Raw genomic sequence first — 20,235 nt, 5'->3', positions numbered from 1 at the left:
GCGTAAATGCCGCGGAAATGCATTAAAAACGCATGGTAGAAGGGCAGCAATGTTCCCCAATTGAAATCCGCATGTGCTGTGCCCATGATGCGGATTTTTCCGCAGCGTAAACGCTGCGCTCAAAATTCCGCAGCATGTCAATTAATTTTGCGGAAATGCGGCGTTTTCGCCGCCATTGACTTGCATTAGAAAACGCCAATTCCGCAAGACTGCATCTGTACTTGCGTAATTGTCGCGTTCTAATGTGCGGATGGTACCCGGGTGTGGAGGAGAGGAGAGTCTCATCCACACCCAGGTACCATTAAAAAAGTTGTAAAAAAAGAATAAAATAAAAAATAAATGTATATTTACCTTCTGTCGGCCCGCGCACCGCTCCTTCTTGGTTCCCGGCACTTGGCAGTAAGTTGTAGGACCTGCGCTGACGTCAGAGTTATGTGACGGGTCACGTGACACTGACGTCGGCAGGTCTTTCAATTCAAAGTTGCCGGCGAGGGAGAATGGATTGAGCAGGACAGCGCGGGCCAACGGAGGTAAGTATATACACTCTCTCGGGTCACACTATATAAATCCATGCCGGTTGCATGGATTTATATAGTGTGACCTAGTTGTCAAGCACTTTCCAGGTGATGCTAAAATCGCCTGGAATGCGCTTGTCAATCCACATGCGGAAACGCATGTGGAAACGCATGTGAATCCGCATGTATTCCGCAGGAAAAACACATGCACAATCTGCATGCGTTTTTTCTGCCAGGGAGATGCAGAAATGATGCAGAAATTTTCTACTTCATTTCTGCATCGTGTGCACATACCCTTAAGAGATATTTTGACCAGTCACATTTATGACATGTACAGATGATGTGGCATAGATCTGAGATACGTGGGATCACACCCTCTCATTCTCCATCTGTCAGAAATACAGAAGGAAAAGGGGCCTCATGGTCCTTGTTTTGTCATTATTTTGTAATTTTATGTTATAACTTTAGTACTTAATGTATCACTCTCTAATAGCTTTGCTTAAAAGGATAGTTTAAGTTACACTGCAACAAATGACTGTCGCTTTTTAATGTATAGCAAAGTGCTGATTTACTATTAAACAATCATTTTTTGCATTATATCAAAAGCTGTGCTCTTTTATCCAAAATTATGTATTTGCTGCTTGTAGAAAAAATATTTTAATGTTTTCTGATCTGATGCCAGACCATTATACTGTTCTTCTGCCCAATAACCCCCTGAGATTTGCTATATGATCTTACATGTTATTTGTTCATTTAATATTCCATCTATTGTTTTTTTCTGATATTCCATTATAATTAACCCTTTCCAGACATTGAATATACCAGTATGTCCTATTTTAAAGTGATTTTGTGACATTGGAAGTACCGGTACGTCCTGGCAATCCTGTAGGCACAGGAGCAGTGCCCCTATGATCGCCGCCAGAAGCTCTGTTTAAATGATAGGCAAACTTTGGCTGTCACAACCAGGAGCGGTGCCCGCACTGCCTCCCTTTGTTAAACCCTCTAAATACTGCAATAAATAGCGATTGTAGCATTTAGAAGGCTGAAAGAGGGAGGTGGCTATCTCTACCTTCCGATCGGTATCACCGCAGCATCATCGCAAGGGCACAATAGTTGCCATGACAGCAGGAGGTCAAATGAAGACCTCCTGATCTGTCAGCTATGGTGGCCTGTTAGACCACGAGCATGGTCTAAAAGGCGTTCTGTCAGTATAAGGGCTTGTTCCCACTTGCAATGTAATCGGACGAGTGCAATCTGATAAAAAATCAGATTGCACTCAGCCAAATGTTAACCTATGGGGCAGCTCGGCATGAGAAAACAATTACAGCATGCTGTGATTGCATCCGTGAATCGGTCTATGGGTGTGTGTGAAATATCACACTGCACTCGGATATCACCAGAGTGCAGTGCGATTCCCATGGACATTGACAATGGAGGAGATGGAGAAATTAATTTCTCCGTCCCCACTACAGCTGTGCTGCGATCCTCCCATGTGAGAGGATCAGAGCACAGAGCACTGACACTCAGCTCCCACTCACAGGTGTCCATTTGAGTGTGCCTGTAAATCTGTTTACAGTATCACATCAAGCCCCCTGATGAGCCTGTAGCAGAGGCGAGAGAGCCTTTAAGAGAACTCTTATATGATGCTTCAAAGATGGAGAGAGACTGCCATCTGCTGGCCAGACACAGTCAAGCGGAGCCAAGATATACAAGAGAAGTTGAAGAGAGAGCAGATTTAGATGCTGGACCCGATCAGGTGACTTCCAGGAAGGAGTTCCTGGAGATAAGAGGCCAGCGTGCCAAGCCTGAGCAGTTTTTGGCACCAAGCAGCAGAGAGGAGGAGAAGCGTTCTCTGCGTGCTGAGAAGCCCCGTGTGGCAGGCCTAAGCCAGAGGTCTGTGAGGTGCCACAGCCGGGTGCCGGTGGAAGAGCTCCAGATCCCTCACAGATGTGACCCGAGTGCTGTGCCTGCTGAGGAGACTCGGAAGCCTGCTTGCGGTGCTGAGTGAGTTTGCGGAACCCGATGTCGCCCGCTGACAGACGAGGTCTGGACCCCCCTACCCAAGGCTTGAGAGATTGCCTCCAACAGCAAAGAAGAGAGGAGTTGAGAGACTGCTGAGCCAGGAAAGTCATGCCAGTGAAAGCAGAGGAGCTGCATACGTGAACAGGGCCGTCGCTTCTACTGTTCACTCACGGTATCGGGGCCAATTGGGTTTAGGTACTCAGGTTGGGAGGGGAATGGTTGGGGTTAAAGGAGCTCAACGTGATCTAATTGAATTTGTCAAGAAAAGACTTTCGGCCTAGCGGGAATAACCGGTGACCCCCGCTAGGGCCATATGCAGAGTTAAAGAACTCCCGTGGTGTCTCCCATGACTGAGGGCACCACATTACTTTGAGAGACTTCGTATCTTGCTAATATTTCAAATTACTGTTCATTACCCTTGTTGCCAATCCCTTGTTCAGAATACCTGTTATATATATATATAAGCTGTTTATATTCATCTCTGACTGTTCTCGCCTTGTGTCTCTGTGCGTTGCATTCCAGCACCTGGATTACAAGCCAACAGAGCCTAAGAGTGGATTAACATTAGATAGTAAACATGAATTGGCTAATTTATGTGATAAGTATTCTCAATTTTAACTATTTTGTAGAGCAGAAATGCAATTTAAATTTCATATTTCATGTTTGCATGCTATAGTGCTACAGATTGCAACTTAATTGTTAGTGATATATGGAGATAGCTACTCTCAGTAAGCACCTGTACACACCTGTTTTCTGTTTGTTAGTGACGGTCAGTCTTTTGATATTTGTATACATAGGCTTTCTGACTGAGCACTCCACCTCTCGGCCTCAGGAGGTTTTAATTACAGCAGAATCCTACCTTCTTATATAAATGTAGGCTTCAGCCTAAGATTGGATTAGATAGTTTCCCAGCAACGAGAATTGCCTTATCGTGGCTACCAGGTACACATGAATTGGCCAATTTATGCTCTAAGTATTCTCAATTTTTCCTATTTTCTAGAGCAGTAATGCAATTCAAATTTCATATTTCATGTTTGCATGCTATAGCGCTTCAGAGTGCTACTTTATTTGTTAGGATATGAAGCCACGACAGATACTCCATGTGCAGACATGTGTATCAGGATTTTTCCCCTCATCAGTGCAAAGTAGGATGTCTGAATTGGCTAAGTGAGAGGTCTCTGACAACTGACAGGGAATCTATGGGGGAACATCTCTTCTTGTGGAGAGTGCCAAGCCAGTATAAGGAGACTTATAAGCGATTCATGGCCATATAACAGGCCTTTGCTTAGCCAAATCAGACCCCCTGCTTTGCACTGATGAGGGGCAAACACCCCAAAACACGAGTCTGCAAATGGAATGACTGGTTTGGCTTTTTAGCCTGACTTTTATCCAAGGCTCATTCAAGACGTAATATTGACTTTTAGAATTGGAACTCTCACTAGGTGGCACTATAGTTCTAGTCATCTTCTCTACAGAAGAGCGTGTTCACATTTTTATGACCCACATGAGGCTAATCAGCTGGGCCAGACTGAAGATCAGACTCATGTGAAGCACTTGTGGCAGCAGAACAGGTGAGCATAATCTTTTATTAATTTTAACCCCTTGACTGCCTCTATTAATTATTCTTTAGGGTCTGGATACACTTCAAAGTATAATAAATGACTTTTTGGAGATTCAATTCAAAACACAGCTCTCTGCCAAAACAAATTTCACCAGATTCGCTCATCTCTACAAAGTATTGTTCCCGATATAGTCCCACATATAAGTCGAGGTCACATGCAACATATGAGAATCATGACAAAGACATACTGTACATAAATGCAAAAGTAAACAACTTTATTGAAAAATAGATAAAAAGAAAAAAGCAGTACAAGTAATCCATACAAGGTTAAGAAACAGATAGAAGGAAAAATGGACGGGGCAGTTACAGGCCCCTAGGGATGGCACAATGCAGGTGGCAATGCATAAAGAAATGTTAAGTAGAAGAAGTGTAAATAAAAAGAAGGTACAATAATCAAAGATAAATGATACCAGAAATAATAATAAGGTACAAGTGTGTATATAGTGGTGACATTTATAATCAATAAGCATAAATGAAGATAGTAATACTAGACATACAACATATATAAAGTGGTGACGGAAATCACACACAGTAGAGAAAAGCACCCAAAATATAATTACATTTAAACAATGCTACAGCATGGTACCAACCAAAGTAAATGGGGACTCCAAGTGCCCAATCAACCTAGCATATGTTTCACTCAGTATGCTTCATCAGGGGTAGGTATATACAATGATTGCATGTACTTTTTTACATAGTTAGTCCAATAGGATTAAAATTTACATAGTACGAGCGCTTGATAATAAAACACGTGTCCAAGATGTGTCCAATCATGTGGTGCTTGCATATAGTGAGGCTGAATACTGAAGCTGAACGACTAGTGAGTATAGATGAGCGAACATGTTCGGAAAACATTTGTTTTTTTAAAATTCGGCACGAACATTGCACATTCGGATTCGTTATCGGACACCCAAGCGTTTTTACTGAAAATCGGCACAGTTCGGCAAAAAGTGCGGGAAATGATCACGTTTCCACTACTGTATTTTTTATGACTTTGGCTAGGATAGTGGTGCTGTATGATGAGCAAGGGGGACGTGGTTGATGAGGGGAAGGGTGGGGAAAGGTCAGAGTAGAGGCGGGCTGTTAATCTTCATTTTTTTTCTTAACTTAATGTGTGCAGATTGCGGCAAGCCAATCAGGGTGCAGGAACCATCCACAACATAAAGACAGAAGGGCTTGTGCCACTGGCTGCTGAAGTCACATGTCCCTCTCCACATAAAGAGTGGACATGTTGTTTTAGTGCCATTTTGTCATTGTAAAAGTGCAGAGAGGCTTCTCCTGAAGCTGCTCCTGGATACTGAGAGATTAAGATAGTTAGCTAGGTGGTTGCTTCTAAGGCTGTGTGCCCACGATGCGTTTTTTAAGCGTTTCCGCAGAGGCAAAAACGCTGCAGAAACACTTAAAAAACGCTTGGTAGAAGGCCTGCCATGGTCCCCAATGATAATTCGCATGTGCTGTGCACATGCTGCGGAAATTTCCGCTGCAGATTATCATTGCGGAAAAAAACGCACCACTACCAATTATTTTGCGGAAGTGATGAATTTTCGTCGCCATTGACTTGCATTGAATCGCATGGATTACGCATCACTGCATACGTAGATGCACATTCCACGCGTTTCAATGTGCGGATGGTACCCGGGTCTAGAGGACAGGAGACTCTCCTCCGGACCCGGGTACCATAGAACCTGTGAAAAAAAGAATAAAATAAAAAATAAATGTTATAGTTACCTTCTGATGGCCCTCGCTGCGCTCGTCCTCCCTTGCCGGCAGATTGCGGTGGACTGAAGGACCTGCGCTGACGTCAGAGTCATGTGACGGCAGTTCCTCCAGTGCAGTGTACCGCGATCTGCCAGCAGCCAGGACGGAGCGAAGCAAGACTCCGGGGGCCATCGGAAGGTAAGTATAGGTTTATTTTTTTATTTTTAACCATTCTTTACAGCCACACTATATAAATCCATGCCGCTTGCATGGATTTATTTAGTGTGACCAAGTTGTCAAGCACTTTCCAAGTGATGCTAAAATCGCTTGGAAAGCGTTTGTCAACATGCATGCGGAAATGCATGTGAAGAACGCTTCACATCCGCATGTCCCTGGCAGGAAAAACGCATGTACAATAATAGCAGCGTAACGTAAACTCAAATCCAGTGTCTTTTTTTGGGAGGTGTATTCCCATGCACCTTTTCACACCCTCACATGAGTATACGCTTCCTGATTTTGGCTATTTGCTCTTGTCCTCCTCCTTCTCCTCATCCTCATCCTCCACCACCATATCACCAGGGTGACCGTGGTCTGTGATGCAACACCCACATAATTTTTTTAAAGGGTGTTTAAGATGCCCCAAAAAAAAAAAAATTGTACAGTATGTTCATGTATACCCCCAGGGGTAATTGTTTGTAAGCCCATACACTTAGTGCATGGGCATTACAAGTATAGGAGACCCGCTCCTTTCTAATGGGAACATTTTTTTATGAAGCCCTCCTCCACATCTCTTCCAAGGGGCATTGGAGTGCCTCCCAATTTTTGGCAGCCTTTGCATTCACTGCATAGGCCAACACTATGGGAGACCCAATTCCTAATAATGAGAACATTTTTTTCATGAGACCCTCTATGTCTCTTCCAAGGGGCATTGGAGTGCCTCCCAATTTTTGGCAGCCCTTGCATTCACTGCATAGGCCAACACTATGGGAGACCCACTTCCTAATAATGAGAACATTTTTTCATGAGGCCCTCTATGTCTCTTCCAAGGGGCATTGGTGTGCCTCCAATTTTTGGCAACCCCTGCATTCACTGCATAGGCAAACACAATGGAAGACCCACTTCCTATGGTCAGATAAGGTTGTAAAATGTAAAAATGACATTTCCTGGTGACTGCATTTGACACGGTTGAAAGCAATACAAAAGTGCAAAAACGCATCAAAAACACTACGTGTGAACATAGCCTATGGTGTGGAGGAGTATTTTTGTTTTTGGTTATTTATTTTGCCTTATATACAAGTCGTTACCCTGGAAAGGATGTTCCTTAACATATTTTCCAGGAAAATCCATTTTGGTTTCGTTTTTGTATGTTTTGTTGTGAGTCCGTAAAAGTGGTGTAATACCTCTGACAACATTGTTGACAGCAGTGACCTGGGAGTCAGAAATGATTCCAGGAGTCTTCCCCATGCTGTTCCCATGCCATTTGAGCACTGTTCCCATCGATTTGGGCAATTTTTAGGCCCTCTGCAGACCTCCGGGGGGAACCGCCTGAAAAATTCTCGAGTTTCCCATAGACTTACACTGGGCTCGTTGCTTGGGTCGAGCACACTAGTATTCCAATGTGCTCGACCCGAATAACAAGCACCCGAGCATTTTAGTGCTCGCCCATCACTAGTATCCAGGCTTCGTCCACAGTAAAAAAAAATCTAATTTCTTCTGTTACTACCGTGATACATACAACAGGCCACATCTCAGCGTTTAATTTTTTGGCGCATATATTCTGTTGTTTACAGAGCTCGTCCACAGTAAAAAAATTTAATGTTTCTGTTACTACCATAATACATACAGTGGTCCACATGGCAGCTTGTAATTATTTTGCTCTGAGATTCTGCAGTATTCATGGCTCCACAGTATAAAATCTAATTTTTGGTTGCTAATAGCACGCTCCAATAACACTATCAGTGCAAATAAATACTGATTGATAATTTACTGACAGGTAACTCACAGGTCTGAGCATAGGTTTGTTAAACAGCTGGTTAAAAAAGGGTAAGGGTACATCCAACATGAGTGGGAATAAGAGAGGTCATGGTGGAAGAGGGAATAGGCTTGGTGTTCAAGGTGTACGTGGGGTAGGTGGTAATGTTAGTGAAAGCACTACTGAACAAACACCATCTCGTTCTATCCAAAGACAACTTACAACTTCTGTTACTGGATGGGCTGCTCCACTCTGCTTCTTTGGCTGCCGCACAGCGGTACGTCTTGTAAATGAGACCAGAAAGAGCTTGTGCTCTAGTGGATGGCAAGTGCTGCATCAAGTGACCTCTCCTCTTCCTTCACCTCAACATCACACACAGTACAGTCCTCAGAGGTGGCACCCCAATTACCCTTGTTTCCCCCCACATCACAACTGTCCAACCGCCCAGCTGACTGTAGGGAACCACAGATGGCTGAGTCTGTAGAGCTGTTCACACATTCTATGGAAGATCCTTTTAGACCACCACGAGCCGCCCAACACACCGGACACACCAGAGGAGACCGGGGGCTATCGGAAGGTGAGTATAAGGTTTATTTTTTATTTTTTACCATTCTTTTACTATAACTTGGTCACACTATATAAATCTGTGACACCCCAGGGGTCTGGTTGCCACAGTGATAGAGATATTACGTCTGAGAGCAGGTGGGAGGTCCTTTGGTCAGGGATCCTGTGCATGCCACACCTCCTGCCCAGTCTTGGGAGGGGAAGGACTTCCCCTATATAAACCCGGGGCTGAGGCAGAGTTAGTGAGAAAGAAGACAGAACAAGAGTAGAGAAGAGAAGCAGCATAGCAATAAACATCAGGAGCTCTGTGGGGAGCAGTGTTACAATGAGTCAGGGGCTGGCAGCTACAGAGCTCGCCCTGACTGAGAAGATTTCTTACCGGACCCGGAGTCCGAGGCTGTGGGGACTAACTCCTACCCAGCAGCAGAAACCGTCCGGCAGAGGATTTCAGGTCCTCTGGCCCAGAAGCCCGAAGGCACGGTCACACGCGTGGGACCAGCACCGCCATCGTGGAGCGGAAGCCATTAGAAGGCCCCGAGTCACCGGCCATACGGGTGAGCACCACACGGTACACTCAGGGACGTGGGCTACTTATTCCCGCCTCTAGCAAGGTAGCCAGAAGAGTACAGTTAGTTGGGAAGGCCTACAACTCCGCCTGGCCAGGGGAGATCCCATCTGCTCAAGGACTGACCAGGCCCCTATCACTAGCAAGTACTCCGGGAGGGTCTATCTTTGTCACCAGTAAAGACCCTGAACTACACCGCACCGTCTCTGAGTGGTTCCTGCTACCCCCATCATCCACGTCGGCTGCCCTGAGGCCATACCCCTCCCGTTGGGGGTTATACCATCCACGCTGCACCATCCTTCCACCGGCCTCAGCGGTCTGCCCTGCAGCGGCAGCTCCATAGCTGCATTCAACGGGTGGCGTAGTCACCAACCATCTACTGCTAGTACATCGCCGCTCAGTTTGACTCCCTGGGCGCGGACCGGGTCGCCGCCACGAGACTACTACCCTCAAGAGATCCGGCTCCGGGTAAGCTCCCGCGTGCGCAACGCAGCGCGACACAGGCCCAGGGGCGCGTCAACTTTGGCGTAGTCGGCAGGATTTCGTGCCCGCAACCACCGGGTACTGCGTGCCTGAAAAGCAAAGACTGTTCAAACTTACCAGTGGTGAAGATTCCCTCTATCCGTGGAGGTTTCCCGCCATCCGGCGCCATCTTCTACCTTCTTCCCGCCATCCGCGAAGTTTTCCCGCCATCCGGCGCCATAGTCGACCTTCTTCCCGCCATCCGTGGAGTTTTCCCGCCATTGGACGCCATCTTGAGGACGCCGCGCGGGAAGAAGAGGGGCGTGGACTCCGAAAGCGCGCGAGAACTGAAGCCACGCCTCACGTCCGGACGTTGCGTAAGGTCCTGGAAGGAGCCCAGCAGACGCCGACGTCACCGGAGCGCGACGGAAGGTCCTCAACCCTGACGATCCACTGCGGAGCCGCGGCCTACGGAACAGGATCATCGCAAGGTAGGCCACGGTCCACTAGGGGGGAGGAAGATGTCGGATACGGAGGAGAGCTTCACTGCCTCAACCCCCGCCAGCGCCACCGCTGCTGCAGTTATGCCCTTCACCATGCCCTATATCCCGGGAGCAGCTTGGCTACCCCAGTACTCAGGGGAGTCACATACCCTGCATGACTTTAGAGAAAAGCTGGATAGCCTCTTCCAGGTGTACCCCCTCACAGAAGAGCAAAAAGTGAGCATCCTGGTGGCCCAACTAACCGGGGCAGCCAAAAGGGAAGTAAAATCCTGGCCACCTGGGAGGAAGACTGTCGCAGGGATACTAACCCGGCTGAAGGACACCTTTGATACCCGCACCTCAGCCGAGATTAAGCTTAGATTCTACGGGTGCAAGCAGCGAGCGCATGAGAGTATAAGGGACTATGCACTAAACCTACAAGAGGCCCTGAGGGCCATAAAGCAGACCGACCCTGATGGGGTGGGAAACGAGGACAGGCTGTTGACTGAACAATTTATAGAGGGTTTATATTGCAATGCCCACCGAACCCAGTTGCGGGCAATGGCCTTACAGGATCCCCATCTGGACTTTGCACAGTTCAAGGACAGAGCCATCCGGGTGCTCCGAGAACCGGCACCGGGTGGCGTTGTGACCCACAGGCGCCCAGCTATCACTTACCACCAGGAGGCGGCGCCCTTGTCGGCAGGGCCTGTGGGAGCTGATGCGCAGGCTTTGGACAATGACCCGGCTCCAGACCTACGCCATCAGGTCCAAGAGCTAGCTAAGAGCGTTGCTGCGCTAACCCGAACTGTGCAGTCTTTACAGGTTTCCACCCCAGGGAAGATCCAGCTGGCATCCGGACCGGAGGACATCCCGTGGCGTCGACCAAGGAGGACCCCACCGGCCAGAGGAAGACCCAGTGACCGATACAGCGAGGACGGACGACCCATCTGCCGCCGCTGCAATCAACCCGGACATATGGAAAGGTACTGTTCTTTAAACGGGCACAACCTGGGGTAGAGGGCCAACCCCCAGGAAAAAGATCACCAGGCCCATCGAACTGGCGCGACAGATATGTGGGAGGACGTCCAGTCTTGCCTGTGGTACTGGATGGCATTCCCATGAGTGCCCTACTGGACACCGGGTCACAGGTCACCACTATCCCGTACGTGCTCTTTAAGCAGTACTGGAATGACTCGGATATTACCCGCTACCCTGACGACGACTTGAGTATCATCGCCAGCAATGGCCAGCCCGTGCCACAGATCGGATTTAAAGAGGTGACCATCAAAATCGGTAGAGTCGAACTGGCAGCACAGGGACTGATCATTGTAGACATTGACAAACATGAGAGCCACCCAAAAATAACTCTAGGAACTAATGTAATTGAGAATTGTCTTGCAGAGGTGATTTTCCTTCTACAGCAGGTTGCCAAGAACGCCAGCTCCGGCGAGCAGCGAGTGCTCCAGAAAGAGATCCGGGCACTGATGCGACGGCAACAGGTGGAACTCTCCGGCGGTGAGATTGGTAGCGTAAGAATGTGTGACCCTTTCCCTATTGCCATGCCCCCAAAAAGCGAAATGATGATTTGGTGCCGGGCAGCTATTGGTCTGAGAGGTAGAGATTACCAGGCAATGGTAGAACCAGTTTACTCAGACAGTAGGCCCACCATTTTGACAGCACGGGGGGTGGTCAATGTACGCCATGGGAGGGTGCCCGTTCGCATAATTAATATCGGGGAGAGGGAAGTGTACCTGCCCCGGTATGCTACGCTAGCAAAATTATATACCATCAACCAAAACTCTATACAGTCTGTGGAACCCTTGCCTCCATCTCACCCGGAGGAAGGTAACGGCTCTAAGAAAGTAATGGAGGATTGGTGTCAGCAACTACACTTGGGAACTGACTCCACTCCCTCCCACCAGAAACAGGGAGTCTACCGGGTGGTTCAAGAGTATGAGAGAGTGTTTAGTAAACACCCGTTAGACTTCGGGCGAGTCAAGGGGGTAGAACACCGCATCCCCACGGGAGATCATCCTCCCATAAAAGAGAGGTATCGACCCGTACCCCCTGCACATTACCAACACGCCAAGGGGATGCTTAGAGACATGAAGGAGGCTGGGGTAATCCGGGATAGCTGTAGCCCCTGGGCAGCCCCGCTAGTTTTAGTCAAAAAGAAAGACAACACCATGAGGATGTGTGTAGATTACCGGAAAATCAACCGTATCACACACAAGGATGCGTACCCCTTACCAAGGATAGAGGAGTCATTGGCTGCTTTAAGATCTGCTAACTTCTTCTCTACCTTGGATCTCACTAGCGGGTACTGGCAGGTTCCTGTAGCAGAGGCGGACCGGGAGAAGACCGCATTCACCACCCCGATGGGACTTAGTGAGTTCACCTGCATGCCGTTCGGACTCTGCAACGCCCCAGGAACCTTCCAACGATTAATGGAGTGCTGTCTGGGCCACAGAAACTTCGAGACGGTCCTGTTGTACCTGGACGATGTCATCGTATACTCCAAAACTTATGAGGACCACCTGAAACACCTGGCGGAGGTGTTCGAAGCTCTGGCGAGTTACGGCCTAAAGGTGAAACCCTCCAAGTGTCACCTCCTGAAACCAAAGGTGCAGTACCTGGGACACGTGGTGAGCGCTGACGGAGTGGCTCCCGACCCCGATAAGATCACCGCAATTAAGGGATGGCCAAGCCCCTCCAGCGTAAAAGAAGTGCGGCAGTTCCTCGGGTTGGTAGGCTACTACCGAAGGTTTATTCCCGGTTTCACCAAAAAGGCAGCGCCTATGCAGGACCTCCTGATAGGCCAGTCCCGGAAGGCCAAGAACCAGAAGCCGCCCTTCAAATGGGAAGAGCTAGAAGAAGAGTCCTTCCGCCAGCTGAAGATGGCCCTCACGGGGGATGAAATCTTGGCGTACCCGGATTATAGCCAGCCCTTCATCCTCTACACCGACGCCAGTAACATCGGGCTAGGAGCCGTACTGTCCCAGATCCAGCAGGGGAAAGAACGAGTAATCGCCTACGCCAGCCGAAAACTGCGACCCACCGAAAGGAACCCCGAGAATTATAGCTCATTTAAGCTAGAGTTCCTGGCCGTGGTATGGGCAGTCACTGAGCGCTTTAAGCATTACCTTGCTTCTTCCCGGTTCACCGTGTACACGGATAACAACCCGTTGACACACCTGGACACGGCAAGACTCGGTGCCCTGGAGCAGAGGTGGATGGCCCGTCTGTCCAACTACGAGTTCATAATCAAATACCGGGCAGGGCGCTCCAATACTAACGCGGACGCCCTGTCCAGGATGCCCAACCTGCCGGACGAAGGAGAAGATCCGGAGGGACTGGAAGAAATTGAACTGCCTGCGTTCCACCGTCATGGGACTATCCAGTATTCCCACCGGGTAAGGAGTAAGCAGGCTGCTACGTTGAACCCCTTACCTCACTACAACTGGGCGGAAACGCAAGACAGCGACCCTGCCGTCCGACTGGTGAAGGAGATGCTGACTCGGCTGGAGGCTCGCCTTGAACCAGACGCTCCGGAGGAAGCCAAACAACTATGGGCAGAGAAGAGTCGACTGTTCCTTTACAAAGGGAAGTTGTGCCGCAGAATGGTTAACTCCCGGACGCATGAATTACTCTGGCAAGTAGTGGTGCCACGAAGAGACGCAGCCATGGTGATGGAGGCATACCACGACGGAGCTGGACACTTCGGGTGGAAGAAGCTGGAGTTCCTGCTGCGCGAGCGATTCCACTGGGTAGGCATGAGGGGAACCATTGAGAAGTGGTGCAGAGACTGTGGCCCGTGCAACCTGAGAAGGAAGGACCGCGCCAGCCAGAAGACTCCCCTGCAGTCCATCGTCACCCGGCAACCGTTGGAACTGGTAGCCTTGGATCATGTAAAACTGACCCCAAGCAGAAGTGGCTACGTCTACGCGTTAACCATCGTGGATCATTACTCCCGGTTTCTGGTTGTCGTCCCCGTCAAGGACTTAACGGCTCAAACAGCAGCTAGAGCCTTCCAGCAGCACTTTTGCCGTCCACACGGGTACCCGGACCAAGTGCTGACGGACCAGGGACCTGCCTTTGAAGCGGAGGTCTTCCAGGAATTCTGCAATCTGTATGGCTGCCGGAAGATAAGGACGACACCCTACCATCCGCAGACTAATGGACTTTGTGAAAAAATGAACCAGGTGGTAATGGATCTTCTAAAAACATTGCCCCTGGAAGAACGCAGTCTGTGGCCTGAAAAGTTGCCCGATCTGGTGGACCTATACAACCACATCCCGGTAGGTTCCACCAACTGTACCCCGGCTTACCTAATGAGGGCAAGACCTGGTAAGTTACCTGTTGACCTGGAAATGGGAGTCCTGACACCCGAGGACACTTCACCAGAAACAGACTGGGACACAGAGAGGCAGCAGCAGTACCGGAGAGTACAGGAGAGCGTGGAGCGAAGTCTCTGTCAGGCTAGGGAAAGACAAGAGAAAACTTACAACCAGTATGCTCCCGCTGTTCCCCTGGTACCCGGAGAGCAGGTCTTGAAGAGGAAGAGACGGCTCCACAAGTTGGACGACCAGTGGGAGAAGGACCCGTACACCGTACTGCCCTCAAGCCACGAAAACCCGAAGGTCTGTACCATCAGTAAAGACGGAGGGGAAACCACAGCCATTGTATCCCGGGACCACCTGAAGAAGTGTCCCGAACAACTGAGGAACCCTGAAGAGGAACAAGAAGACCATCGACCCGTAGAGGAAAGGGAAGATATGGTTAGTACCGTGCTCGGGGACTTCCCTCGGTCTTGGACTCAAGTCAATGGTGCAGTTGTGGTACCCGTACTCACCTTCCTCCAACCATCATCCCAAGAACCTACGGAGCAACCGGTAGAGCTGGAAGAACAGCCGGTCCAGGAGGCAGAAGACTCTACACAAGCAGACCCGGAAAATCAACCCTCTGCTTATAGTGAGCATGCCATACCCCTAGTGAGCCAGAGGGCCCATGGACAGCTGCCCAGTTTACCCTTGGCAGCTCCTACACCCTGTAGTTCAGGGCCAGACAGTCAGCTCCGTAGGTCCACTAGGGCCACTAGAGGCCAGCTACCCGCACGTTGGAGGATCTAAATGTTTAAGCTATCTTATAATGTTTACTTGTTTATAGTTGCTTGTGTATAATTTTGTGTTTCTAGTTCTTTTTAGGAGTCCTTGGTGGATTTACCGGGAATCCTTGTACATAGTTGGAGCGTAACCCAGGATGGACTAAAGACTGTTAAGGACTCGGGGCAGGACAGGCCCCTACCTGGTTACGTCTCCCTGTTTTGGTGAAATGGACACCTTGCTTTTCAAAACTGCACCCGGTTGCGGACACGCCGTAACCATCTTATGTGTTTTTCTTATTGTATTGTTATTGTTATACCTTGTTATGTTTTTCTAAAAAAATATGTTTAGTCCCGGAGTACTAAATTTCACTAGGGGGGAATGTGACACCCCAGGGGTCTGGTTGCCACAGTGATAGAGATATTACGTCTGAGAGCAGGTGGGAGGTCCTTTGGTCAGGGATCCTGTGCATGCCACACCTCCTGCCCAGTCTTGGGAGGGGAAGGACTTCCCCTATATAAACCCGGGGCTGAGGCAGAGTTAGTGAGAAAGAAGACAGAACAAGAGTAGAGAAGAGAAGCAGCATAGCAAGAAACATCAGGAGCTCTGTGGGGAGAAGTGTTACAATGAGTCAGGCGCTGGCAGCTACAGAGCTCGCCCTGACTGAGAAGATTTCTTACCGGACCCGGAGTCCGAGGCTGTGGGGACTAACTCCTACCCAGCAGCAGAAACCGTCCGGCAGAGGATTTCAGGTCCTCTGGCCCAGAAGCCCGAAGGCACGGTCACACGCGTGGGACCAGCACCGCCATCGTGGAGCGGAAGCCATTAGAAGGCCCCGAGTCACCGGCCATACGGGTGAGCACCACACGGTACACTCAGGGACGTGGGCTACTTATTCCCGCCTCTAGCAAGGTAGCCAGAAGAGTACAGTTAGTTGGGAAGGCCTACAACTCCGCCTGGCCAGGGGAGATCCCATCTGCTCAAGGACTGACCAGGCCCCTATCACTAGCAAGTACTCCGGGAGGGTCTATCTTTGTCACCAGTAAAGACCCTGAACTACACCGCACCGTCTCTGAGTGGTTCCTGCTACCCCCATCATCCACGTCGGCTGCCCTGAGGCCATACCCCTCCCGTTGGGGGTTATACCATCCACGCTGCACCATCCTTCCACCGGCCTCAGCGGTCTGCCCTGCAGCGGCAGCTCCATAGCTGCATTCAACGGGTGGCGTAGTCACCAACCATCTACTGCTAGTACATCGCCGCTCAGTTTGACTCCCTGGGCGCGGACCGGGTCGCCGCCACGAGACTACTACCCTCAAGAGATCCGGCTCCGGGTAAGCTCCCGCGTGCGCAACGCAGCGCGACACAGGCCCAGGGGCGCGTCAAATCCATGCCGGTTGCATGGATTTATATGGTGTGACCAAGTTGTCAAGCACTTTCCAAGTGATGCTAAAATTGCTTGGAAAGCACTTGACAACCTACATGCGAAATCGCATGTGAAAAAACGCTTCACATCCGCATGTCCCTGGCAGGAAAAACGCATGTAAAATCTGCATGCGTTTTTTTCTGCCAGGGAGATGCAGAAACGCTCAGGAAAAATCTGGTGCATTTCTGCTTCGTGGGCACATAGCCTCATTGTAATTACCTACCTCTGATGAAGTACACTGTGTGAACATGTGTTGGGTTGCCTGGGCACTTAGAGTTCCCCTTCAGTTTTGTTGGTACCATGTATTTGAACATGCTGTAACATTCTTTAAATTAAATTATATTTTGAGTGCTATTCTCGGCTGTATGTGATTCCAGTCACTATTTTATATACAGTATGTTGGATGTCTAGCATTACTATCTTCATTTATTCTTATTGATTAAAGCTGGCATAACTATTATTGCACATTTTATATTATTTACACTTCATCTACTCCTCATTTCTTCATGCATGCCCATCTGCATTGCGTCATCCCTAGGGGCATCTAACTGCCCTGCCCATTTTTCCGCTTGTCTGGTTCTTAACCTGTATGGATTCCATGTACCGTGTTTTGTATGTTTTTATCTATTTTTCAATAAAGTTACTCACTTTTGCATTTATGTATGGTCTTAGTAATGCTTCTCATGTTAGGGTTTCTACAAAGTATGCAAACAAAGAAATTATACAAGATGGAATAATTTTTGTTAACATCAACATGTTTAGAATAAGAATACCACCTGCTAGATAGTTATAAGTGGATAAAGAAGACTCTATCAGTTTACTTGTTGACATAAACTCTTCAGGTAAAAAATCACCAACGTTTTTCTTTACATAGACTGACGTATTAATATTTAACCCCTTCCTCACATGGCAATTTTTTTTTGCATTTAAAGGGAACCTGTCACGTGAAAAAACACTTAATCTGCAGATATGGGGTTAATCTGCATGTTAATAGCATTCTGATAACAACCAAAAACAAAAGTATTAGACCCCTAAAAACTAACTTTCATTATTATCTTTAAAAGCTTATAGGACTAATCATTCTAAAAACACATGTAGTTTACAAGGATACCATAGGGTATATACACTGTAGGAGATTTCTCTTAGTTCAGTATAAGAGGTTTTAGCCAGGGGAAGGCACAGACATGCCTATCAACAACCCTGGTTGTCCCTATTTTCTGTCCCTTCCTAGCAGCGGACGCTGGCACCCTAATTTGTACTGCGTGGTGCCCCCACTCAATGTCGGTATCCCTTATCATCCTAATATACCCTATCCTAATTCATAGTCACAATACAAATAGAAAAAGATATAGAAAAAATTACATATACGTATATCAAAATACCATTAAACATACTGGACTTTAGAGGTGTAAATCATGTTCAATTTTTACATCCAGAAGCACTCTAAATTTCTGGCAGAAATGAAAAGTGGCACAGATACCTCCTATGCACAGAGGGTCACAAAGGTCAGAGAAAATTGCTTGTCCTATTGCAATATGCAGGATAAAAGGGTAATGCCCTTGCACATGGAGAGAGATTGATGTCTCCCTTTGGATCCCCTGATGAACCCTGGGTGACACAGAGGGAAATACGTCGGAATAATTGATGAAGGGACCACAAAACGATGTGTCATCTCTTTAATTATACCATAATGATGGCTTTTTTGCTGTATTTGCATCGAGTGCTCCACCGCAGCTGTTAGAAGCAGTTAATGGCTGGATAACACAGAGATGTGGGCTCACAAACTAGACCCGATATATGATGTACCAGTGCATCATTTGGCGAGAAAGGTATAAGTGGCTCTGCTATCAGTAGAAAGATTTTTCCACCTGTATGCAGTAGATGTGACAATGGAACAGGTCTAAACCTTCGGATCCTTTTGCACAGACAGACTGGCAGCTCTGAAGGACTGCCAAACGATAAACATTTATTGATTGTCGATTTTGCGTGTTTATACAGGTTGAACATGGTAAATGATGTGAACTTGTAAGGTGGCCAGGGCGGTAGCTGCTGATCCTCCACGCCCTGGCACTTTACAAACACACAGTGTCCCAGTCCATAAGCGTTGTGCTGTGTACATTACATTTTACTCACTTGCAGGCCGGAGGTCTTTGCTGTCTCCACGTCCTCAGTTCCAGGATCAGCCGCACACATATCAGGGGATACCTGGATGGTTTTAACAAGTTCAACTTTACTTGACAGTTCAAGTACATCAGTATCAGGACAGCACCCTCAAGTTCCAGTTCCATCAACACAGTACATTTCAAACATTCGCTTAAGCTCAGCTCGGACAGTCCCTATTTTAACAGCTCCTGTTAGCCCTAGGGACTCCCCATCCGGTACTGCAGCATTCACGAGATCTGCTACATTTCCCTCACGTGGTTCTCTATCCAGCTTCCTCTGTATGGAAGGGATTAAAGCACATTCATCAATGCTTAGTCCGGGCCATAGGACCCGAGCGTGGCAGGAAGGTCTACAGGAAATTTGGTATGACTTCATGCTGCCAGAACAATATGTACTCCCAGTGCCTCCAGCCCACTGCACCTTGAACATGATCTTGACACGAACCTCAAACTTAGTCTAACTAACTAAACTAGGAAGTAGTTCCCCTTTTTACTTGACCTTCCCACCTCTCATCGGGTGCTGGTCTCAATCATTTAGTTTACATAGTTTACATAGTTTACATAGTTTATAAGGCCGAAAAAAGACAAGCGTCCATCCAGTTCAGCCTATTTCTTGTGCACTGCAGCTATTCCGCAGTGTTTATCCAGGGGAAGGCAAAAAAAAAAAAAACATGCGGTATAGGCCATTTTACTCCATTGAGGAAAAATTCACTTCCCGACTCCAATCTGGCAGTCAGATTAAATCCCTGGATTAATTAACTATCACTAAGCATAAGATGTAATTTTATTGTTCTCAAGAAAGGCGTATTTAACTATATCTTACACTATACCTATCACTTATACAGTCCCTGACAGAAGTTATGTCGCTTATCCATGTTATGTAAATAAAAGCTTATAACCTGACGTTAAATTCATCCATTGGTTTTTATAAATTACTCTTTTGAAAGCTGAAACCCTCCCAAATTTGGTTTAGGTTAAGAAAATAAATTGGCATTAATACTGAAATATTGATCATTTAATGAACACAGAATGGTCAGATTTTGGCAAGACAAAAGTTTTGTCGCCTGGTCATATAATGCACCCAATCCTAGTTTACATCTTCACCAGTGCTCAGTAAATGATCGATTAATTAGTAGGTGTGTATAAAAAGAAACCCAGCACCCCAGACCTTCACTTGAACTGCAACTTGAGCTCTGACAACAAGCCAAACATCCACATTGCGACCAAAGCCTTCATTATCAAGAGGCTGAAGACCAGATCCACTGCAGAGGTGGCTGGCATCTTTAATGTGTCTCAGCGTCAAGTACAAAGAATTAAAAAAGATTTGAAGAGACTGGAGATGTGTTTGACAAGCCCAGGTCCAGCAGACCCCGCAACACAACTGCTCAGGAGGAACGTTTGTTGGTTAGAAAATACAAAGCAAGCCCCTCTTCCACTGCAGCAGAGCTCCAACAGGCCTAGTCACCTCAAGTCCCTGTGTCAACTAGAACAGTTTGTAAAATTCTGTCTCGAAATGGCCTCCATGGTCGAATCAGTGCCCAGAAGCCAGCACTAAACAAAAGGCAAATAAAAAAACGTGTGGCATTTGCAAAGTCCCACAGCCTTCTAAACAGATGGACGCTGGAAAAGTGGCAGAAGGTG

General features: G+C 47.8%; 1 protein-coding gene across 3 annotated transcripts in view; it reads left to right on the top strand.

The window, feature by feature from the left end:
* Positions 1–4,001: 4,001 nt before the first annotated feature.
* Positions 4,002–20,235, top strand: part of LOC141156759 (dimethylaniline monooxygenase [N-oxide-forming] 2-like) — a 113,778-nt gene continuing 97,544 nt past the window's right edge. Inside the window, exon 1 of one of the 3 annotated variants that reach the window (XM_073643118.1) lies at positions 4,002–4,108. The gene's annotated coding sequence lies outside the window, so the exon portion shown is untranslated. The remainder of the gene's footprint in view (positions 4,109–20,235) is intronic. The other 2 variants (XM_073643121.1, XM_073643122.1) reach the window with 2 other exon arrangements.

This window comes from Phyllobates terribilis, unplaced genomic scaffold, assembly GCF_046119375.1.
Source record: "Phyllobates terribilis strain yellow unplaced genomic scaffold, ASM4611937v1 Scaffold_8__6_contigs__length_399053987, whole genome shotgun sequence".
Classification (NCBI taxonomy): Eukaryota; Metazoa; Chordata; class Amphibia; order Anura; family Dendrobatidae; genus Phyllobates; species Phyllobates terribilis.
Note: the sequence above shows the minus strand (reverse complement) of the source record. Positions and strands in the feature narration are given on the sequence as shown.